The 25,028-nt window shown below is 42.0% G+C and overlaps 1 protein-coding gene and 1 long non-coding RNA gene across 14 annotated transcripts in view; one reads left to right on the top strand and one right to left on the bottom strand.

The window, feature by feature from the left end:
- The window catches only part of L3MBTL4 (L3MBTL histone methyl-lysine binding protein 4), a 498,239-nt gene that overhangs the window by 456,062 nt on the left and 17,149 nt on the right, over positions 1-25,028 (bottom strand). For 5 of the 13 annotated variants that reach the window (XM_077900038.1, XM_077900045.1, XM_077900039.1 and 2 more), the window contains exon 3: positions 18,956-19,130. The gene's annotated coding sequence lies outside the window, so the exon portion shown is untranslated. Of the gene's footprint in view, positions 1-11,456; positions 11,569-11,809; positions 11,925-18,955; positions 19,131-25,028 lie in introns of those variants that run through there. The other 8 variants (XM_077900037.1, XM_077900043.1, XM_077900044.1 and 5 more) reach the window with 3 other exon arrangements.
- Positions 13,721-22,680, top strand: LOC144315473 (uncharacterized). The gene is made up of 3 exons (XR_013381174.1): positions 13,721-13,813; positions 15,006-15,121; positions 22,072-22,680. It is a non-coding gene; the product is annotated as an uncharacterized LOC144315473 (long non-coding RNA).

Here is a 25,028-nt window from a genome sequence, read left to right as displayed (position 1 = left end):
AGGGGTTGATTAAAACCTTGGACTTCTTCTTCCTTCTCTAACACCTGGTCTCTGGAGGGAGTGCTATATGATCTAGCTGACAATGACTAGAACTGGCAATGAAGGTAACTCAGCCCTGCCACTGTGTGACCTTCCACAATTCGCTTCTATGCACCATCTGTGGAGCAGAACAATAATGCCTGTCAGCTATGGACTGGACAAAGATATTCTCCCTCTCGCTAACTTTTAGAAGCACAGTCACTCCCTTGTCAGCAAAGGCACTGATATTTTTCACGCCTCTCTTGTAGTAGAATCTGAGGGCCCACTCATCAGCAGACACCATCCCCTCTTAGCTTTATTCTGGATATTTCCTGGACTCAAAGGACATGGTACCCAGTGCCAGGCATGGGCATGGCATGCAGCAGGTACTCAAAAGTGCAGCTAAATGAATAAATACATGAATAAATCAGTGCATCTTCTCTAATGTGATACACAAAAGCCTCAAATTTGAATGTGTCTCTGGTTGTGAGTTTCCTGGGCACAGGACCAGCATCTTAACATCTGACTCTTCATATCCCTCACATTCCACAGCCTAGCACATCCTTGGCCAAAGCAGACACTAAATAAACGTTTATGGAATGAATGAGGGTACTCTTACTTAGCAGATATTTATATTACTGGCTCATAATTCCCAACTGTGCAAGCACACAAAGGATTAATTATTACTGTAGAATAAGATTTGCCAAGCTATTGAACACAATGTTACTGCAAAACCTGGCTACAAAAACAGAAGTTGACATGCTAGAATAGAAAACAGCCTGAGCTGGAGCTCAGGAAGGCCAAGATTCTGACTCTGCCGTTACTCAGGTGGATGAACCTGAGTAAATCAGGTCTTTCACTGGGCTTTCATTTTGGCCTCCCTGCAATAAGGGGTTCGGAATAGAAATATACATGACAAAATTTTTTATCTTTGTTACTAGTGAAAATTCATGAAATGGGTAAATAACATAGAGCCATAAGAAGACAGAGCTCAAAACCAAGTAATTTTATACATTTACTTATCAATGTGGTAATATTTCAATTACTTTACAACTTGTTTTAGCTTCTGAAGTGCTATTTATAATTTATTTCTTTGCCACAGTTTGATTAGCAGCAGTGGCAGCTGTATTTGGCTAGTCGTGGCAAGACCGAATCAATAGGGACTGTCATAATAACCAGTTTTTTACAAGAGAAAAATGAGTTTTGAATTGATAAGAAGTTTCTTCAAGTTAGATAATTTGTTTTTAAATTCATATTCCTACATAGTGACTTCTGACCTGGGGCATACTGCTTAGTACAACTGGACCTCTGAAGTGTCATCTACAAAACAGGCTGAACTGGGTAAGCAGTTCTCAGCCAGGGGTGATTCCTGCCCTCTTTGTCCTCTCCTCAGGGGACATTTGGAAATGTCACAAATCACAACTAAGTGGGAGGCAGTGCTACAGACATCTAGTGGGTAGAGGCCAGGGATGGTGCTGATAAACATCCTACAGAGCACAGGCTAGCCACCTGTTTATAATAGGGACTGGGAAAAATCTGAATTAAACGACTTCCAGACTCTCTAAAATTCAAAAAAATGCTGAGTCTACATTATTAAATAAGGAAGAGCAAAAGATTTATACATAAGCTATATATATATATATATATATATATATATATACACACACACACACATATATAGGCATATATATGCATATATATATATGCTATATAGTCAGTCTATGACAGAAGTTACAGCTACTCTGAACTGAAACTTCTTAAAACTTGAAAGACAACTTATTTGGACATAAGCACAATTTAAAACCATGATACGGGATCCCTGGGTGGCGCAGCGGTTTAGCGCCTGCCTTTGGCCCAGAGCGCGATCCTGGAGACCCGGGATCGAATCCCACGTCGGGCTCCCGGTGCATGGAGCCTGCTTCTCCCTCTGCCTATGTCTCTGCCTCTCTTTCTCTCTCTCTCTGTGACTATCATAAATAAAAAAAAAAAAAAAAAAAAAAAAAACCATGATACTCGCCTTACACTTTGTGCATTGCATTGGTAATTACTGCATAACTGTATCCTCCACAGCTTCCTTTCTTCTTCCTCACCATCTCCTCTGCAGCAATGGCATTGTTTGTTTTGAACACAGAGGCCAGCCGGTTCTGAAAAGACTGACAATGATATTCTCCTTGTCCTCACAGTAGAAGAATAAAGTGGCCCTAACAATTACTAATGACTGACTGCAGGAAAATGGCTGAGGATCCTCATTCACACAAAACACAGAGATGGCAACAGCCGCAAGTGAAGACACAGCTGTGCTACATACAGGGTCTACACCCAAGACAGCCAACCAGCACCTGCTAATTTACATGGGGTGCAGAACCCAGCAAGGTAGTAACTTACCCTACTATCTTTCTTAAAAGTCCCAAATATCTGCAACAATTAACAAAACAAATGAAATATACTTGTGGTCCTATACAGAAGTCTATCAACTTGAAAATCACTCATAAGCCTTGGATTCTTCCAAGTGAACTTAGCAAAAAGGTGTTCTCCTGTGCTGGTCAAGACTTCTCAAATTCTTGGCCTGTGTGCCCTAACAATTCCTGTTCTAAGCTCAACTGTATATGTTTAGCTGCTGGAGAAACATCCACATTATCTTCTTGAAATAAAATCACAGCAGGCTCACAGTTTTAGAAGAAAAAGAAGAAAAAAATCTTTGTTCTAACCATCCTCAGAAATTGAGTGCATGAAACATAGATTTGGAAGTACTATTCTGGCATCTGTAATAATTTACCTTGATGATGTCCAGGACCAGGACTAAAGGGTATAATGATAGGGAATTAAAGAATATTCTTGGGGATCCCTGGGTGGCTCAGCAGTTTAGCGCTTGCCTTTGGCCCAGGGCGCGATCCTGGAGTCCCGGGATGGAGTCCCACGTTGGGCTCCCGGCATGGAGCCTGCTCCTCCCTTTTCCTGTGTCTCTGCCTCTCTCTCTCTCTCTCTCTCTCTCTCTATGTCTATCATAAATAAATAAATAAATCTTTTTAAAAAAAGAATATTCTTGGGATCCCTGGGTGGCGCAGCGGTTTGGCGCCTGCCTTTGGCCCAGGGTGCGATCCTGGAGACCTGGGATCGAATCCCACATCAGGCTCCCGGTGCATGGAGCCTGCTTCTCCCTCTGCCTGTGTCTCTGCCTCTCTCTTTCTCTCTGTGACTATCATAAATAAAAAAAAAAAATTAAAAAGAATATTCTTTGCCATAAAGCAAAAGAAGAAGAACCTCTACATTCCCTTTGATATGTGATAATAATAATAATAATAATAATAATAATAATATGAGTGGCTGAAAGGTCAGTGCTTACATTTTCAATCAAACTCAAAGTCTTAGCTAGTCACTCAACAGAATCTCAAAATGCTAAGGATTTTATGGAACTTCTTTCCTATAAGATCCTGTCATTAATTGACTTAAAATCATTCAACTTTCATTTATTGGTCTCTGATGTGTGTCAGGAAATTGCTAGGCTTTAGAAAAACATGGTGAACTGAATCCAAAAAGTTCCCTGGAAAACACAGAAAAGTAAAGCTCCATCCTTCAGAGTACATAAAATAGCATGTTGTATATAGGAAAGCACAGGGGAATGGGGGCGATCCAGTTTTAGGGAGAATTGGAGGCTTCTTGGAGCAGGAAAATTCACAGCCACAAGAAAGACAGGTACAAATGGGCAAAAGTCCACGAGCGAGAGCAGACATTGTCCCCCTCCAATCATAGAAAGTAGTGTCCTTAGGTTACACAAACTCTTAGACAATTGGTGGGGAAGACAGGTTTTAACGATGGAGACATATGAAAAAAACTCCACAGAAACATGACTGAAAGCTTTAAAAAGTCTAGGTTCGACCCAAATTTTGATAACTCTAGCCCCCCTACAAAAGTATGTGCCATACAGAGTAACAGGGCTGGGCCCAGCTGCCCACTCCTCACTCCCAGATTTAATCAAGGCAGGCTTCGATGGGAGGAATCAGTGGAACTGATATTCTCCATCATGATAAATAAGAAAAGCAAAATGATTAAGTGGAGACACAGAGGTGACCCCACAAGTCAGAGACTGCAAAATGGCAGCCCATGACTGCATCTGCTCTGCAAATATACGGTCTACCTCAGCAGTGTCCTAAAAGGTGTGAGCCAGTATTTTTAAATAGGGAGGTTTCACATTTTTAAAAGTGAAGATTTCCAATCTGAGGATTTTTGGTGGTTGTTGTTTTGTTTTTAATAATGGTTACTACCCCTTTAGACCACAGAAGGCTACTCCCTACTGTTTCCACAACACAGAGGGGATTTTTCTCTCTTCCCACTGCCCTTGGACTTAAAGAACTTCCTACAGTAGACAAGTACCTATGCCCAGTTTTCAAAGGTGAGAAAATAGAAGTGAAATCAAGAGCACGTTACGAGTTTTCTTCTATCTGTCTGCTTCACTCAGTTCCCTTATCTACTAGCCCCTTTCCAGGTCCAAACTGGTGCCCCTGGATTTAGGTCTTAATTCCATTCACCAGAGAGCACCAAGTCAGTATACGCATGATACATAACACAACCCACATCAAGTTGTCTCCCTAAAAACAGTCTATAGGCTAGTGGGCCCTTCACTGGAAAAATTATCAAAGCAAAGCTACCAGGTCTGCTTCCTACCAGTCTTCCCCACCTCCTGAAGTTCACCCAGTTTCTCATGCATGGCCAGATCTGGACAACCAAAGCCAAGGGCAGAATATACACTCATCTATGCACTGGGCCTCAGTGTTAACTCGAATCCCTTTATAGGGGCCTGGAATCATATCTATCCTCTGCTCCATGGTTTTTATTTAGAAAGAAATTACAAAAATAATAAGAATAATAACCAGAAGCAATTGTTTAAATGCTATCACTCAAGAAAGTATCATCTTTAAGTCAGATGTACTCACAAAAGAAGGAACCATGAAGGTTAGCAACGGCTTGTAGTTGCAAGACCAGAGAGCTTTCAGGGCCTTGGCGAGTCTCCCAGTTACAGAATCAGTCTTGGCACACCAAGGTATAAGGAAATTGAGTAATAAATGGTCCGTGTGGTGCATCAAGTAATTTTAGACTTCCTTGGTCAGGACTGAAAATGCTATGACCAAAGCTGCTTGATGGCAGCCTCCTAAGACTACACGTATTTGGATGCATGTGCCCATTTGCAGACAGATTGGCTATTCAAATTCAGGAGGTCCATTAGGTCTGGTGTGAGCTAAGCAGAATACAAAAAGCCCACAGCCACAGAAGAGGGAAAAGAAAGCCCATATTTGCTAAACTCCAAAACCATGTGCCCAGCCAGCACAGTGCTGGATAAATGACATATCTCACAAGGACATTGAGTTATCTCCCTAAAAATACTTCATATCCAGTAGGTCTTTCACTGGAAAAAATGGTCAAAGCAAAGTTACCAAGTCTGCTTCTCACCAGTCTTCCACATCTATTAAAATTCACCCAGTTTCTCATGTTAAAGATCAGAAGAATAATCTTGGATTACTTTCCCTTAACTCTTTAATCTACCAAAAATTTTATAAATTCTACCATCAAAATACTCCTGAAGTCCTCCCATTTCTACCCATCTCCATCTGTACCTGCCTGGTCCAAGCCCCAAGACTCCCACCTGGACACTGCAGTGGTGTCCTAATTGGTTTTGCCACCTGCACAATATCCTGTAGATGGCCGCCTGGCTGGGTGTCACCAGGTAGAATGCAGATCACGTCACATCCTGCTCAGACTCTGCAAACTCTTCCCATGGCAAGAAAAATAGAATGCATGATCCTCAGCATGGCCTCCATGGGCAGGAGGAGGCCTGGACATGCTCTGGCCTTAACAACCCATCACCTGCTCTCCCACCCAGTCAGCAGCTCTCCCTTGTTCTTCCTTCAGTGCATGAGCTCTTCCTGCCGTGGGGAGCTTCACACATGTCCTTACCTCTGCCTGAACTTCTTTTTGCCCCACTCCCTACCCAGTAGTGGCTACTTATCCTTACAGAGGACTTTTGTGACTCACAAACCCTATTAGGCACTCCTGTTGGTCCTTCTCATAGTACTCTTGGAAGTTTGCCAAAGGTTGCTTAATATCTATCTCCCTACTTGACTATACGTTCCAAAAAAGCAGGAGTTATGTCTGAATCAGCCATCCCATACACATAGCAGGCAACTGACACAAAGTGGATACCCAGCAAAAATGCCTTGCCCCCATCTGAGTTCCTTAATTCATCCCTCCCTCAAAAGGACAGGGAGTAGGGCAACAATGATTTAATCTAAAAAGCTATCATAATCCTAAAAGCTATCATAATAGTTTACACACCAAAACACAGTGTATGAAAGTACTGTATTATCCATCCGTCCTTCTAGTTAAATAAGTTCTCTCTAGCCAGTCACGATGACAAAGAAAGATGCATGCACTTCTGCTTCACTGCCCACATCCCACACCTGATACTTTCCAAACAATTTATTAATCAATTATTAATTGTGGCAGTGACCACACTTTCATCATTTAAGGCCATCTTCATGAGAGATGCATAAGCATTCTCTACAATGTCTAGCTTCGTTAAGAGAACACTTCACACGTGAGCTGAAATCAATACAAAATGAAGAAAGGTTCAGCAGGTGACACTGAGCTGGGGCCCTAATGCAGTGACATCTTCCCCAAAAGACACACACAGACTAGGGGAGCAGAGCCCGGACGGCTGACAGGATCAGAGTAAACGTCTCATTTTTCCATTGCTACTGTGGAGAACTTTTTTCGTATTTGCAAAATAAAAACAGAGATAAATTCTTCTAAGGCACTACTTTATAAAAGAAAAAAAAAAGTAGTGCAAATGTTTAAACAAAAGATAATGTCACATGCGTGAATGAACCGAAGAGTTTCATTTTGCCCGAGTATGTTCTAATTCATTGTTTTTGCTTTATTTTGCTAAAATACAAGATCTTATCTATATTTATACTACTTGTGTCAGAGTATGTGAACAGCCCCCTTGGTTTTTTTTTTATCATTTAATTAATTAATTAATTTATTTATTTATGATAGTTACAGAGAGAGAGAGAGAGAGGCAGAGACATAGGCAGAGGGAGAAGCAGGCTCCATGCACCGGGAGCCTGACGTGGGATTCGATCCCGGGTCTCCAGGATCGCGCCCTGGGCCAAAGGCAGGCGCCAAACCACTGCGCCACCCAGGGATCCCCCCCCCCCTTGGTTTTTTAATAAATCTAAACGGTTTTTCACTTGGAGGTATGTCGCTTTAATTAATAAACTATGCTCAAAATGTTTACCAATACTACAAGGCAGAAATGCTTTGGAAACTACAAAACACTGTTCAAATTAAGGAGACATCTACATACCTAAAACCCAGAGCAAACATTACTGACAGCTCATACTTAAGCCTTACCACTGAGATCACCTCTTGCCAGCCAACTTCAACCACACCTTCCGTTTGGTTTTTCATCAGCAATAGACGAGACTTAACACGGAGTTTCCTGTGGAACCTTTTCCATTGGCTTCCCTATTACTACAATGCCTGGTTTCCCTCCTCCTTCTGACCATTTCTTGGTTTCTCTCAATGACACCATCTCTAGATGTAGCCCCTAGTCACGGACCTGCTCTCCCCTCCACTGTCTCATGATTTTTACTGCCACCCCCATTCCAGCTGAATATTTCCCGGCTGGCTTTCTCTTGGCCTAACATCAGAGTTCCTGTCTCCAGACCCACCACTTTAGTGTCTCTTTCATCAGTATTTTAAAAACTGAACTTATCCGTCCCACCCTACTCTCAAACCCCCTACCTGGCTCTCCTGCTAATTTCTCCATTTCCACAGCAGCACTCTTTCCAAATTAAAATACTTGATTGAAACAAGGAATGCTTATCTAATTGTGATTTTCAAACTCTCCTTCAGCTCTATAGAAGGGGCACTAAAGACACAGATGAAGGAATGGAGTGGGAGTAGAGAAGCTGGGGCTCCTTCTGCTTCCTTGGTCAGACTGGGTGGCCTAGTACTTCCCATACAGCCCTCTCCCTCAGGGGCTTCAGGTCTCCCTCTTCTTCACAAGTAAGAACTCCAGAGCTTTCCATTTGCAAATCTTCCTTCATAATCAGAATGATGTTCCTGACTGCTGCTTTTATCACCCCATGCCTCTGCTCAGCAGCTGTCCGCTCACACAGGGATTTAGTCCTACAAATATCTGTTGACTATGCACTTAACCACTTGTTAGGTATCATACCGGGCCTGAAAGGTTATTATCATTTAAGTTAAAAAGCTATAACTACAGTGCAAAAATATTCCGAATAAAAAGAGAACTAAGGACTTGTTCATATCCTTACACAACATATTACTTAAAAACAGAAGCTAATTGTGAAAAATATATAAAACTTTTTTGATGACTTATCATTAGTAGGGACTAGTTAACAATATTGTATATTTGAAAGTTGCTAAGACAATAGATTGTAAAAGTTCTCTTGACAAGAAAAAAAGGTTATAACTGTGTGGTGATGGATGTTAACTAGAATTATTGTAATAATCATAGATCAAATCGTCATGCTGTACACCTGAAACTAATATGTCAATTATATCTCAATTTTTTTAAAAAGATTTTACCTATTTAAGAGAGTGTGAGTGGTGGGGAAAGGCAAAAAGGGAGAAGCAGACTCCCCGCTAAGGAGGGAACCTGACGTGGGGCTTGATCTCAGGATCCAAAGATCACAACCTGAGCCAAAGGCAGATGCTCAACCAACTGAGCCACTCAGGCATTCCTATATCTCAATTTTTAAAAAAAATAATAAAATAGGAAGTGGCAAAATCTAAAGCCTGGGCCATCAGAAAGAAAAAAAAATAGCTGTTTTTACATATGCACTTATAGGTGAACCAGGAAAAGTAAAAGTCCAAGAAAGCAAGTCTGGCGCAAAAATCAGGGATGCCTTCGTAGAGGAAGAATTACACCGGATGGTGAAAAATAAAAGGTTTCTAGTTTGGGAAGGTAAGCGCGGGTGGGAAAAACATTTACAACATTTCCCAGTGTGGACACTACAATAACTTTTCTTAGTCCTAAACAAATTATTTCTTTTGAGGCATGAAACTCCCTTCTCCCTCTTAGGCCCCCAATTACTGCCATCACCCTGTCAATCTGTGGAAGATCCACTCCTCAAGACTCAGTCCGAGACTCAACTCTCTTTGTGTTCTTTTCTGATTACTCCAGACCCCAAAGAGCATTTCCTTGCCAGAACCCCTCTGACCACTCTGTTTCAGACTAACGGTATTTTATTTTAGACTGTTTTATTAGTCTCGAATCCTATTTATTAGTTTCTGTCATATCATTTCCTTCGCAAACGTTGAGTTTGCATGTTTTCTCTCTCAATGCACTAAAAAAAAAAAAAGATCCTTTTAGTGGTGTGTCATACAAATGCATGAACATATATGGTAAATGGTTTATTGTGCAAATGACAATTGAAATTTAAGGAAAGTAAAGATGAATTACGTGTAATTTAAGATACAAATCACCTAAAAAATAAATAAATAAAATTTTTTAAAAAGATACAAATCACCTAGCATTGCGATGAAACACGTAGGCAGATGGTGGAGCTCACCTAGAATTCTTATAATGAACTTAAAAACACACTTCTCCTTAAGGTAAAAGTTAAGACAGTTCCTTAGTTTTCCTTAATTCTATCTTCACCAGATCACCCTCCCACCAATATCCTTTCTCAGAAAGCAGATGGAGAGGTCATCATAGAGGTAGACCAACATTGTCCCACAAAGTGTTGAATGAAGAATTCCAAAGTCAGGGGCGGCCTGAGATACAAACTCATCGATGCACCTCCCAATCTGACTGCATAAACCAATAACAGTTTTAAGCTCATCTTTCCTACCTAACAATTACACTCCCTGTGGGGTATAGCAGAATGCAATCCACCCGGATGCTCCTGAAATCTCCTTCTTCAAAACCTTTTTCTCCCTTGGGATCCCTGGGTGGCTGGGCGGTTTAGCGCCTGCCTTTGGCCCAGGGCGTGATCCCGGAGACTCAGGATCGAGTCCCTGCATGGAGCCTGCTTCTCCCTCTGCCTCTTTCTCTCTCTGCTCATGAATGAATAAATAAATAAAATTAAAAAAAAAAAAAAAAACTTTCTCCCGATTCTAGGGTACCATGGGCAGAAATTGAAGCTGGCGTGGTCTATTATCAAGAACAGACTCCACCTGTTTCAAGGGGACGAGAGCACCCGGAGACACTTATTTAGGCAAAGGACTCAAACTGGAGGCTGCCCCGTGCAACTTCCAGGGCAGCTCCAACAGCGGGCTCCGGGAGACCCAAGAGCCCCGAGGTGTGAGTCCTGGGCGTGCAAACGCCCCGGCAGAGGAAAGTGGCCAGACTGATGGACTTCGCGGGGGTTATCACACGCTGGGGCCTCAGCAGTACCAATGACCAGACGTCCCTTTTACGTAGTTTCCACCTCCAGGCGTGGACAGTTTCAGAACAGCCCTCTAAGGGGGTAAAGGCATACACAAAATAAAGTACATCCCGTGGGCTTTAATCTAGGACGGCGGGATATAAAAGGCAGGGGACACACCCCCCCCCATCCTCCCACCTGGGAGCGCAGGCTTGCGCCCAGCCCGCAGGTGCCCCCAGGGCGGCGGCCTCCCCGCGGCCCCGCGCAGTTCCGGGCTCGGGGGCCGAGCTAGTTAAGCCGCCCGCGACCCGCGACCCGCGACCCGCGAGGCGTCCCCGGCGCGCACTTCCTCCGCTCGGGCCGGGCCGGGCCGGGGGCCGGGGCGGGGGCCGGGGCGGGGGCCGGGGCCCCGCAGAACTTGGAGGGCAGCACCCGCGACGCCCGGCGGGAGGCCGGAGGGGGCGCCCGCGGGGGTGTCGGCCGGGTCGGGTCCCAGCGCGCGCGACACTTGTCAGCGGGGAGCGGGGAGCGGGGAGCGGGGAGGCCGGGGACGCCCGCCCCGCGAGGAAACAAAAGCCAAACGCCCGCCGCCGGGCGCCCGGGGGCCGGAGGCCGGCTCGGAGCTCCGAGTCCCGGCCCGGCCGCTCGGCCCGCGGCGCCTCCCCGCCCGGGCGACCGCGCCGACCGCCCCGGCCCAGCGGCCCCGGAGCCGGGAGCCCGGAGCCCGGAGCGGCACCGCGCGGGGCCCGCCTCGCCCGTCCGAAGTGGGCGACAAGTGGGGCAGCGCCTCGCGCGGGGAGCCCAGCGCGCGCCCGGCGGCGAAAGAGAAAGAGAAAGAGCGAGAGCGGGCGCCGGGCGGGGGCGACTCCCAACCGCCGCCGCCCCCCGCCGGCCCGGCCCGGCCCGGCCCGGCCCGGCCTCCCCGCGGGCGACGCGCACGCCCCTCGGTGGGGCGCGGGGCCCCGGGCCGGCCCTGGCGGCGGCGGCGGCGGGCGCCCCCCGCGGCCCCCGGCCACACGGCTCGGGCGGCGGCGTCCTCCTTACCCCGAGCGGAGCCGGGCCGCCCGCAACGCCGACTCGGCGACAGGCCGGCGGGGCGCGACCGGAGCGGCGAGCTCGGCCGGCCCAGGCTGCGGCGCCGCTGCCCCCGGAGCCCGGCGGGAGGGGCGGGAGGGGCGCGAGGCTGCGCGCGCGGGGTGGGGGCGCGGGAGCCTCCCCTGCCGGCCCGCGCGCATGCTCCCGCCGCACCTGCCTCGCTCCGGGCTCCGGGCTCGGCTCCCCGGGGGGGCGGGGGGCGGGGGGCGCGGGGCGGCCGCCGGGCTCCCACGTGGGAGGGAGGTGGCCGCGGCTTTCTCTCCTTGGCTCCCTGGGGAGGGCTCCCCGCGCGGACGGCTCACCTTGCCGGGGCTCCCTCGCCCGCGGAGCCCTCGCCGTCCCGCGGCTCCTTGCGGTTTGGCGACCTCCCCTCCGCGGCCCCTTGCCCGCTCCCCACTTTGCTACACGCCCGGCCGCCGGCACCACTTCAAAATAAAAGAATATTCTTTGCGAGTGTCCAGAACAAACTGTTCCCTGACCGTGTTCTAGCTGCTGGGGATTGGGTGGGAAGCCGGAGCCGAGGAGTTCCTGCCCTCACGGAACTTACAGTCCCACCGCGGGGCTCCAGGCTTTCCCGGAGCCTTGCCGCCGCCGGGGCGCAGAGAAACTTACGAATTGGTTCCTTTTGGCAGGCACGCATCCATCCGTCCGTCCGTCCGTCCATCCATCCATCCATCCATTTTTGGCTTATATTTAAAAGCTGGCAATCGAAGACCATTTTTTTGTGTGTGACTTTTAATGTAACTTTCCTTCGTGGAGGTGCCTAGTATGCAAATAAGAGCTGTCAGGTGCAAAATAAATATTAGTGTGTTGATTACAGCAAGAAATGCAGTACTTTAACATGATTAACCACAATAATTTCCCGAATGATCTTTTGTTGTTGACTATCATAAAGGCACAGCTAAAACTTTTGTTTTTCAGGTGAAGACTGGTCCTTTGGTCACAAACATAATTTAATGTTAACTGAAGAAAGAAATGTAAAACCCTCTGCTAATGCAGTTTTTGAATTAGGAACCATGATCCTAGAAATGTATAAATACACACACACACACACACACACACACACACAAACTGGGTTCTATGCTCTAATCAATTAAGAAAAAGATTTGGGGCCGGTTGCCTGGGTGGCTTGGCAGTTGAGCATCTGCCTTTGGCTCAGGTCCTGATTCCTGGGTCCTAGGATTGAGTCCTGCATGGGGCTCTCTGCAGGGAGCCTGCTTCTATCTCTGCCTCTGTCTCTGTATCTCTCATGAATAAATAAGTAAAATCTTTTTAAAAAAAAGATTTGGGGCAAAGAGACAAAAGGAGGCAGAAGGCATCAGCAAAGAGAACATTTAAAACAGATCTATTGAAGTGGTGTGCTTTTTTCATCCCATTTAACAGGTTTATGCTGAAGACTTCCTGGAGTTGTGATATATTTTTGTGACAACAGGCACACATCAGGATACTACTATCTTGACATACTTGCTCACCTGACTGCGTGAAATTAGAGTGGAACCCAGTGGTTAGATGAGAATTCCCCCTCCCTGCTACTTATGCGAGCACAGATAACATTTTGGGGAAAGGACAGTGCTTGGATTACTGCAGTATAACCCTAGTCTTGCCTGCCTGGTAGTGTTTATCATTAAAAATGCTAAGTATTAGTGATATAAACATCAAAATGTTCCCAGAACAGGAAGAGTTAAAAGCACTTCTGGTTCTACCCACCACTTAGAAAAATCAATGTTAATATTATACAAAATTTTAAAAAGCTGGATTGAAATCCAAATAGAGTGAATTTACATCACCTTGTCTTCAGGTTTTTGGGGAAACATTATTATAATGTGTTTATTGAATATATTTGGCTTGCTTGGATGAAAAGAGAAACACTGTTTTCATGGGCAAGGTTTAAATAAGGTAAAAAAAAAAATGCACCAATGAAACAGGTGACACAGGCAGAAAACCCCATCCTGGGTTACTTAAATGTAAATCTATGGGTGCGTACTGCTGACAACAACATATGATTACATTCAAAGAAGCTGACATCTGTTTTAAACGATACTGTTATTCAAATTATATGGAAATATAAGCAGTGTAAGCATTGGTACACTTATTACAGAATTTTTGAAAAGCTGTTGTAGTAAATCTCTTTTATTTGAACAGCTGCAGATTAAAATGAAATAGCCACATTGTTGAGTATTGCAGTGTTACCAAGGGTCCATTGTGAACAATGGATTTTGGAACACTGATGATTACTAGGCATCTTTTTACTTATCATTCAGTTGAATCTAGCAAACTAAATGGCAAAGTTAATGTTGACCGGAGAGGTAAGGATGGCTTATTGTTAGAAAGGAGTCACTAGGGATCCCTGGGTGGTGCAGCGGTTTAGCGCCTGCCTTTGGCCCAGGGTACAATCATGGAGACCTGGGATCGAATCCCACATCGGGCTCCCGGTGCATGGAGCCTGCTTCTCTCTCTGCCTGTGTCTCTGCCCCTCTCCCCTCTCTCTCTCTGTGTGACTATCATAAATAAAATTTAAAAAAACTAAATAAAAAAAGAAAGAAAGAAAGGAGTCACTAGTGGCCTGTTAAACACAGAAAAGAGCCTCTTTAAACATGTCATCAAAACATAACAGAGTCATGGCAGTTCTATAATGTCTAACTCATGGGTGGAAATGAAACCTCCTCATTTGCTGAGATAATGATTGACTTTATTTAAGGAACACTCCATTTTAAAATTTGGTAAATTTATCCACTTTTTTCTAATGGGGGCATTTATTTTATTTTTCTATGTTATATATATGTTATTTTTATATGTATATAGGTTACTTTTTAAGTAGACTTAAATTACATTGCTGTATTATTTGGTCAATAGCAGGATTGCCCATTGACACAGAAGTGTTTTTAAAATTCATGATTGTTTCCTAGCATATACTTAGGACCATTTGGGAGTTAAACAGAGTAAATGCCTTTATACACTTCAGTGTAATTGAAGAGATGTTATCTTAACAGCATTCTATGCTTACACCACAAATTGTCTATTGCAGCTAAAATCATTTTGTTGGTCACCATTTGTCATCAATAATTATTATCCTCAAGTTTATTTTCATATTAATGCTATTGTTAATAATTTTACTCATGCCACACTATATTTTCTCTGTGACAGTGATATTATCCTAAATCGATTGTCCAATTTTAAACTTTCTTAAGGAGTTGAGACATAAATAATTGCATAGAGTTCTGTTTGAGTATAAATACTAGTTCAGACAAAAGTGTAAATAATATTGAAAAATTAAAGCTAACTTTAAATGCTACCAAAAAGCTTCATAAATAAGATAATACGCACATTATACAATTTTGAATTAATGACTTAAAATTTATATAGAAATCTATTTTCACACTTGTATTTTTGGGGAGGAGAACCAAGCTATCATAAAATAGCATAAAAACACCATTTCTGGATATACTCCCTTGAACTTTTAAAAATCCAACTTATACACAATATTTCTGGTATTTAAAGTCTGTAGAAACTGAACGAGATAAGGACCCTTACATCAATAGGCAAACTTCAATTTCCACTACAACCAAACTGAATGGACTAATGGGATTCAGAGAAAGGCATGAAAACTGCAGAAGGTAAGCAAGCAATCCCTTTAATCTCATTTTCAAAGATATTGATGACACAACCATACCATCTCCAAGGTGAGAGCTCTAGAAAAAGAAAAATGGAAAATTCAGAGTAGGCAATTCGTACTTTCTTGAAAAGATATATGCCCCAAATAACTGTAGCTAGACATGCATTCTCTAAGAAATAACCGGTGGTATAATATATAGAACGTATGCCAGGTGTCAGGAAAGACGGTTGTTATTCCTACCTCTGACATTGATCCATCACGGAAGAAACCAGCTAGCTACAGAGGCTATGTCTCATGGCATGTAGCGCTTACTTTCAAAATCACCAAGTTTAGGGTCTAGGTCTAGTTCTTAGTTTTGTAGGTCTGGAAACCTGAGTCCGTTAATGCTCTCAGAAGTAGTCAGGCTAAGGCAACCAGCTAAAAGCAAGAATACCAACTAAAGTGAGGTATAAACGCCAAAGAGATTTATGTTTTGGGGTTAGCACATTCCTATCACTATAGTCTACAAAAGAAGGCAAATTATTTTAAAATATTTCCTAGTGGCCATGAAATCAGAACAAGTATAGGTATCTCCTCTTGGTGCGTAGTGTCAACACATGACAACTGTCTGATAAAACCATTCTCATAAAAGGAGGTCTTCGGCCAAGATGCCCAAAGGCTATGTCCTGGATACAGTGCTACTCACTGAGGTCTAGTTTCCTTTTGCATTTCTTGGGATATCCTTGGGACATTCCCTGGTCACTTTGACTGGATTTGGATGCTTTAAAAAACCCCATCAGCAATATATTTACAAACCATCTTCTGTGAGGGCTGCTGCTACAGAATAATATGTTCATTTATTCTTTTCTTTTCAGCCTTCTCAAAGGATGACTTTTTCTTAACTTTCTCTTGACCCAATCTCAAAAGTACCTATATGATCCCTTCCATACTAACAGTCTAAATAAAAATGTTTTTGAATTATTTCCATTTTAGATTTAATTTCCCTATTTTATGAAACATTTAACCAAAATTTAAAAGTCAGGCTTTTTGTTTAATACATTATCTTAATATCTAATATTCCATTAAAAATATACAGCCTACTTTTTCTGGACTGATTATGCATGTGTTCTTTTTCATTATAATATCTCCAATACAAATTCTTAGAAAATTCATTTCCAATCCTGCAAACATGAATCAACCTAAAACTACTAAAGTGACATTTGCTTGAAAAAGTAAAAAGGCTTTATTCATCCTCAAAGGAAAAGAAGTTGCATGTTTCTTTAGGCTTTTAGTTACCAAGTAAATACCTTGAACCTAAATATCATTTATTTGTTTCTGGATTGAAGACAGTTGATTACTGTATATTACTGAGCTATTAATATTACCCAGAAAATAGGATTATCTATCTATATCCCTGAATGGAACAAAGTTCACCAACTTCATCTAGTTGAGACAACAACATAAAATATAAGAATAAGAAAGTTGGGGATCCCTGGGTGGCGCAGCGGTTTGGCGCCTGCCTTTGGCCCAGGGCGCGATCCTGGAGACCCGGGATCGAATCCCACATCAGGCTCCCGGTGCATGGAGCCTGCTTCTCCCTCTGCCTGTGTCTCTGCCTCTCTCTCTCTCTCTCTGTGACTATCATAAATAAATAAAAATTAAAAAAAAAATTAAAAAAAAAGAATAAGAAAGTTGTTCCTAAGTAATTTTAAGTGTTTTATTTTAATGCTCAACCTCTCAGCTATTTATGACAGCCTTGAAAAAAAACCCTCATTGACCTTCAGATATTTCCCTACTCCATCTAAACAAGAAAAAAACATCTTTTTGTGAGTGTGGTGAATTAATTAAATTAATGCCTTCAATCACAGATGGCCCATGACTTTGGTTTGACGCAGGATTTTTCAACTTTACAATGGTGCAAATGCGATACTCATCTGGTAGAAACCATACTTAAAATTTGGAATTTTGATCTTTCCCCAGGCTGGTGATTTACTGAAAGATCCTCTCTTGTGATTCTGGGCAGCAGCTGCAGCCCCCAGGTGGCCATGCCATCATAATGGTAAACAACCAATATGCTGACAACCACTCTGTATCCATACAACCATTGTTTTTCATTTTTAGTACAGTATTCAATAAATATGAGATAGTCGATATTTGATTATAAAGTAGGCATTGTGTTTGATGATTCTACTCAACTGTAGACTCATGTAAATGTTCTAAACACGAGTAAGGTAGTCTAGGCTGAGCTATGATGTTTGGTAGGTTAGGTATATTCAGTGCACTTTCTACTTATAATATTTTCAACTTACAATGGGTTTATCAGAATGTAACTCCATCACAAGTCCAGGAAGATCTGTAGTGGCCTGCCTTTATCCATACCCCTTACAAAGTAACTTTGTATTTGTTTCCATTGTGAGGTGGAAGCAATTTCCCATTGCTTCAATCAGGAAAGCCTTGTGACTTACTTTGGCCAATAGGAGACGATGAAGTGACAGTGTCCCAGTTCCAAGCTCAGACCTCAAAAGCTCTGGGTGCTCTTATTTCTGTCTTGCTGTGTCTGTGATCACCCTGAGAATTAAGTGCTTCTGCTGGGGAATGACACAGAGCCCCATTGTTCCATTTGAGGCCATAGATGTGTGAAAGGGCACATAAAGCTCAGCCAACCCACCAGCTGACCACAACAGCATAAATGAGTGATCCCAGCAAGACCAGCTGAACCAAGATCAGCAGAACCATCCAGCCAACCTACACATTCATGAGAAATGATAAATAAATCTCCAAATGTTGGGCTGCTTCTTTATGCAACAACAGCTATGTGATACAAAGGATTTATTTACTATAGTATTAATGTAATTTTTTTCTTGTGGGGCAAATTCAGCAACTACCTAAGTGTTCTGCTCCCCTAAAAGCTTGAGTGTTGTGTTAAGTTCAACATTGCTGATTTCAGGGACAAAGTCATAGTCACAAATGCAGCTATTTATGTTTTGCACAAATGTGGGTCAGTGTATAGAATATCACTCTCCAACAAAGTTCTTCCTTATTCAGCCATTCTGCCCTCCTTATTAATTCTCCCCCCTCAGTTTACACAGAGGCTCAAGTGTTTCCTCTTGAGGGATAGCAAAAGAAGCCTTCCTTTGACTTTGTTTCCCTCATAGGCAGTGCTATCTCCCTCTCCCCTTAGTTACCAAAGTCCTGTAAAAATCTACGTATAGCTTATACTTTACTCCTTAAAGCCTGATGTCTGCTCCAGAAATCTAGTGAAACAGTTCTCTTATAGGTCATAAATGGCCCTATAATTGTTCCAATTCATTTCATCATCTGGTTATTTACCTGCTGGACTCCTCTGTACTTCTGAGGACACTGAGTCTACTCACCTCCTTTGGCCTTGGTCAGGGACAAAACCTCTTGGAAGTCACTTAGAAAAAAGGCAACTAGGGCAGCCCGGGTGGATCAGCGGTTTGGCACCGCCTTCAGCCCAGGGCGTGATCCTGGAGACCGGGGATCGAGTCCCGCGTCAGGCACCCTGCATGGAGCCTGCTTCTCCCTCTGCCTGTGTCTCTGCCTCTCTCTCTCTCTCTTTCTCTCTCTCTCTCTCTCTCTGTGTGTGCATGTGTCTCTCATGAATACATAAAATCTAGAAAAAAAGAAAAGAAAAGAAAGGAAAAGAAAAAAGGAAAGGAAAGGAAAGGAAAGGAAAGGAAAGGAAAGGAAAGGAAAGGAAAGGAAAGGAAAGGAAAGGAAAGGAAAGGAAAGGAAAAGGAAAAGGAAAAAGGCAACTTTACCAGGTAGAATCAGAGGTATTTCCAGAATCAAAGTTTGGAAGCACAGCCTGATCTCTCCAGGCACTGGGACTTACCACTCTAGGTCTTCTCGTCTCTCAAGTCTTTTCTGCTCTTTGAGTGTGAAGTGCCTTTTCTCTGTCTCAGCAGGTACCCATGGCCAAACCCAGCCACCCCAAGCCCAACTTCACATCACTTCCAGTTCAGCACCTCACAGACTGATCCATGTTGCTGGATTCTAGTTCCTCATTCCTGAGAGAGAAAGACAAATTGCCCCAGCTTGACTCATATGTCTACTTTTTACCTCTAAGTGGGCAGATTACATATTCAAAATGTTATAGATGCACATACCTGACATAAGCGTTGTACAGGTTGGGCAGATGCCCCAAATGCTGTCCCTCTCAGAAACTTCAAAAACCCTTCATGGCTATCCTTGGCCTACAGTTCCAAGTCCAGACGTTACCCTAACTGCTTCAAGTCCACCATGTTTAATCCACACAGCACGCCCATCTCCATCTCCCACTCCATTGCTGACAACAAGATACCCTCTGTTCTCAGAATGGCTGCAAGTTTTGTCAATTTGCCCACAAAGCCTTATGCGGGAGTACTCTTCTATCAAGGCTTTTCTGAATATTAAAATACAATGTACCTTTGAGGATTCAACACTTCATGAAATCTCGCCCATGAAGCATTTATCAATTGTATTGCTTCACTTTTTTCTTACTCCTACATACCCATAGCATTTTGTTTACACATCTTATTGCATTTATATCACTTTAGTTTTAATCATAATTACTTATTAGTTTATACATAACCCTAATAACTATGGTTTCCTAAAGAAGAGGAGCCATCTCTTTTAAATTAGTGTTTACATTTAATTATCTGTGGGATTTTACTTTTAATTTTCTTTTTTGATAAATACTTTTTTCAGAAATTGCAGGAGGTAATGCAATTAACACCCAGGCATCCACCAGTCAGAAGGAATATCAGTTCACACTTTATACCTGATGTGTTTAAAGAAGTGAGATATAGTATATAAAGTTGAATTCCTCTATCATCCCTTCCTTCACCTCTTGCTGTCGGCTTTTGCAGAAGCAACAACTATTATGATGAATTTGGTGCATATCCCTTTACGATAAGCTATTATCCTTATGATTTTTGAGTTTTGTGTCTTTTAAAGAAATCCTTCCTTACTCTGAGTTATAAAAGATGATTTTTTTCTTAAATATTTTTAAATCATACTGTATTAGTTAGGGCCTCAAGTACTTATTGAACCTGTAGGGGACAGGGCAGCCTTATTTTGCTCCTGACTCTAATGGGGATGCTTCTAAAGTTACTGTGCTTACTGGAGGCTCTTGTAGAGATCCTTTTTCAGTTTAAAGAAGTTCCACTATCTCTTGTTACTAAGTGTTTTTTGTTTGTTTGTTTGTGTTTGTTTACATGAACAAGTTTGGATATTATCAGATGTCCATTCAATTTCTTTTTTCCTTTTTTTTTTTACATTTTTTAATTTAAATTCAATTTGCCAACATATAGTATAACACCCAGTGCTCATCCCATCAAGTGCCTTCCTTAGTGCCTGTCACCCAGTTATCCCATCCACCCACCCACCTCTCCTTCCGCAACCCTTTGTTTGTTTCCCAAAGTTAGGAGTCTCTCATGGTTTGTCTCCCTCTCTAATTTTTCCCACTTAGTTCCCCTCCTTTCCCTTATAATCCCTTTCACTATTTCTTATATTCCACGTATGAGTGAAATCATATGATGATTGTCCTTCTCCAATTTACTAATTTTACTCAGCATAATACCCTCCAGTTCCATCAACATCGAAGCAAATTATGGGTATTCAGCTCTTCTGATGGCTGAGTAGTATTCCATTGTGTGTGTGTATATATATATATATATATATATATATATATATATATATATATATATATTACATCTTCTTTATCCATTCATCTGCCAAAGAACATCATGGATGGTCACTGTTTTTCCTTTTCATAATGACTTCTTTCATATATTTTATTCCTTTATTTCTGGAGGGGATCTTAGCCATACTTACTTTAAAATTATTTTGATGTGGGGATCCCTGGGTGGCTCAGCAGTTTAGCGCCTGCCTTTGGCCCAGGGCGCGATCCTGGAGACCCAGGATCAAGTCCCGCGTCAGGTTCCCGGCATGGAGCCTGCTTCTTCCTCTCTCTTTCTCTCTCTCTCTCTCTCTCTCTCTCTCTATGTCTATCATGACTAAATAAATAAATCATTTTTAAAAATTATTTTGATGTTGTTTTCCCATCTGTACTTTATTGCTGGTAAATTCATCTTCCAATGTTAGTTTGTTGACTGTTTTCCTCAGTGTCAATTATCCTCGGAGTCTTTGAAATGTCTTCTGATCTGTTCTCTCCTCTTCCTCTCACCACTGCCCTCTGTTTTTTGCCTCCACCTGGTCCTCACCTTCTTGTCCAAATTCGGGTCTTGTCCAGCAGTGCTGGACTTCCATTCTACAGTGATATCAAAGGTCTAGACAGTAAGAAACTTGGCCTAGGTCCTAAACCTTCCCCTTTCTGGCTGTACTGCAAGAAGGCTGCAGAAGTATCTACTTTCTGGCTCCTTTGGGGCCAAGCGAGAGCATGCCACCCCAAATTTTAGATACTGAGTCTGGCTCCAGTCCTCCATCATGCATGAAATGCTTTTGTGGCAGGAATGGACCTGCATTCATCTCTGATGGGCTAGCCTCTGCAGTCCACTGTGTTTCTGTGTTTGTATATTTCTAGACGATGGCAATTACTGCCTTGTCTTTTTTTTTAATATTTTATTTATTTATTCATGAGAGACAGAGAGAGAGGCAGAGACATTGGCAGAGGGAGAAGCAGGCTCCCTGCAGGGAGCCCAATGCGGGACTTGATCCCAGGACCCCGGGAACATGACCTGAGCCAAAGGCAGACACGCAACCACTGAGCCACCCAGGCACCCAATGCCTTGTCATTTTAATTTGTTTTAGTGGCCTTGTTTGGGTCAGGATGAGAAAGTATCTCAAAGAGGAACCCAGTAACTTCTTCTAGTTTCCTTTTTTTTTTTTTTTCAAGTCTCCATTTCTAATTTGACTTCATAACCCTTTCAGGACTTTGCACAGTTCTTTGCACATGTTATACGCTCAAAAAGTAGTTTATGGAACTGAAGCCACTGTATCCCGTTCCAGGGCAAGCCTAGTGAATGCTCATCAGGAATGTACTGTGGAGGAAATTCATTCATCAATACGGGCTTGACCTGGATGAACTTTATTAAGCCTATCTGTGTTGGAGATTCCAGGATTTCATGCCTGTTTTACATGAATAGAGTGGCTTTCAAGGTAGGCACATTCAAGCAATTGCCAGAAAAGATGATTACCAACTGCTCATTACATACCTGAGGATGACAAGGATGATATGAGAGGTGCTGCATCTACAATTTCATCCCAAGAGACCTATGCAATATTTCGTATGTGTTTTCAATATTATCTTCAGATTTATCTTTTTCTGCCTACCCTCACTAATCAACTCGACCTTGAGAACATCCTGTCTTAAATAACCAGATACCTGATAGCAAAATATTCAGTTGCGTTTATTTGTAGATCAACAAAGAAAGATTTGATGAAGCAAAAGTTAATACCATCTATTATTTTTCTCCAACTATAAGTCTAATGCTTAGAAAATGATTTATTAAACTGTATACAAACCCTTTTCTAATAATAGGTATGGACATCATTTACCTTGGAAAAGATTTACTGATCTCATTTTCTTTTTGAAATAAAAAATGTTTAAATGTGTGTGTCAACTACATTTCAATTAACAAAAAGTTTAAAAATAAATACATACATAAATACATAAATAAAGTTTAAATGCAAAAACAATCTATAAGCAAAGCAAATATGAGCTCTTTTCCAAACCTTGGATGACTTTAATGCTATTACTCAAATTCTCCTGCTCGGGATCCCTGGGTGGCGCAGCGGTTTGGCGCCTGCCTTTGGCCCAGGGCGCGATCCTGGAGACCCGGGATCGAATCCCACATCGGGCTCCCAGTGCATGGAGCCTGCTTCTCCCTCTGCCTGTGTCTCTGCCTCTCTCTCTCTCTGTAACTATCATGAATAAATAAAAATTTAAAAAAAAATTTAAAAAAAAATTCTCCTGCTCAGGGTGTACTCTTGAGTCCCACTTCACCAATGGGGCTTTGCTTCCTCCCCAAGAGTGGGCAACGATGTGCTGAACCCATGGGCATCTTCCTGGAACATCGATCTTTCTCTAAGTTTGGCAAGAGGTAGAATCCTATTATTTAGCTGATGAATTAAAACATTAAAATAACATGAATATATCATGGAGTAGAGGTTAAAGTGCCTGGATTTTTAAGATAAAAGACTTAAAAAATAGTTTTATTCTTCTAGAAAAAAATTCATATCTTCTCTAACCCAGAGAGCCAATTTTATTTTTCGAATTTATCTTTCTGTTAGAATTTTCCCTCCTCCATAAGGTCATTCATGCATTCATTCGTAATAAAAAGATTTTTGACAGGGGGACTAAGCTACAGTGTTTGGAGGTTATTTGTTCCTTTGACCCATACAGATCCAGGTAGAAGATTAACCTTAGGTATGGCACAGAATGAAGTATAGAATTGTGCATGAAATAAAGGGTTGTAGCTCATGGTGACATGATTTTTATAAACTAGTCAATATTACATGAATAGATTTAACATCTTGTGCAACAGCTATATCCTTTACAAAATAAGAAACTAATCAACAACCATTACCAAGGTAAAAATTTAGCATGATTCAAACTGAAGCATATCTATTGAGAAGAATGTTCTTCCCTAGTATATCATGTGGTTCCCTGCCTAGAGGATGAACACTATCAAAAGAGAGAAGGAAGAGTACTTTCTAATTATAACACAGCATCACAGGTATGAGTGAAATCATATGTTTATACATAAAATCATTAATGCTTATGATAGACTACCTGAGGTCTTGTTTCATTAATGAATACAAGTCACCTAGGCAACTTTAAAGGAAAGAATAATAATCCAATAAACACAACTTAATGTACTTATTCCCTTTAAAACTCTCTTCCTTTTTTTTAAGATTTTATTTATTTATTCATAGAGACAGAGAGAGAGAGAGAGAGAGAGAGGCAGACACAGGCAGAGGGAGAAGCAGGCCCCATGCAGGGAACCCAATGTGGGACTCGATCCCAGGTCCCTAGGATCACACCCCGGGCTGCAGGCGGTGCTAAACCGCTGCGCCACCAGGGCTGCCCTAAAACTGTCTTCTTATTTTTGCCAGTTATTGTTGCTTTTTCTTCATAGTGGGAATCATGAAATCAGGAAATGGTGTATTCTGCTCTTTCAAATTAACTTTAATTCATATTTCCATGTGTCAGCATGGTTTTCACAGTTGACATGTTTATAGCTCTGCTTTATAAAATTAATTTTATTTCATATTTTCATGCATCAGCATGAGCCATACAGTTGACATTTTTATAGCTCTGTAGTGATCTTCTGTTATAATATGACCTATTTTGCTTAGCCATCTCCTATTCTTAGACATTTGGGTTTTCCCTGTTATATTTTTGTTTTTGCAATCATAAATAGCATTACTAGAAATATTCCTAATGAAATAGATTTTAATCTGTTTATTTTCCTAGAGAATGTTCCAAAGAGTAAGATTATTATGTCAAATCACATCCAATAGCTTCATAGTTTTTTTTTTCCAGAAAAATCTAAAGCCATTGAAAATGTGACCAGTAATGTTTAAAATCTATGTCATTCTCAGATTCAACAGATCCAAAAATTGGCATTTCATAGTTTTTATTTATTTGATAATATGTATACAAAATTTTCTTAATGTTGCCAAAACTTATATTTACTAACAAATGATAGGGATATGGATTAATCAGTGTGATGATTCATTTGTAGTTGTCTATTACTGAATGCTCATTTCCTTTAACCAAATATTAAATGAGATTTCAGCATTAGTCATTATAAATTTGTCTCAGTTATTTCCATCTCTTAGAAAGCAAGCTTTTTCTCAAAAAAAAGCTTCACATATATCAAGCACACAGAAACACATAGAAGAAATATATAAAATATACCCTGAAAACACCACAAGGCAGAGAAATGAAATACAATTGA

The sequence above is a fragment of the Canis aureus genome, chromosome 6, assembly GCF_053574225.1.
Source record: "Canis aureus isolate CA01 chromosome 6, VMU_Caureus_v.1.0, whole genome shotgun sequence".
In the NCBI taxonomy this organism is placed as follows: Eukaryota; Metazoa; Chordata; class Mammalia; order Carnivora; family Canidae; genus Canis; species Canis aureus.
The sequence above is the reverse complement of the archived record's forward strand: the minus strand, read 5'-3'. Positions and strand labels throughout refer to the sequence as shown.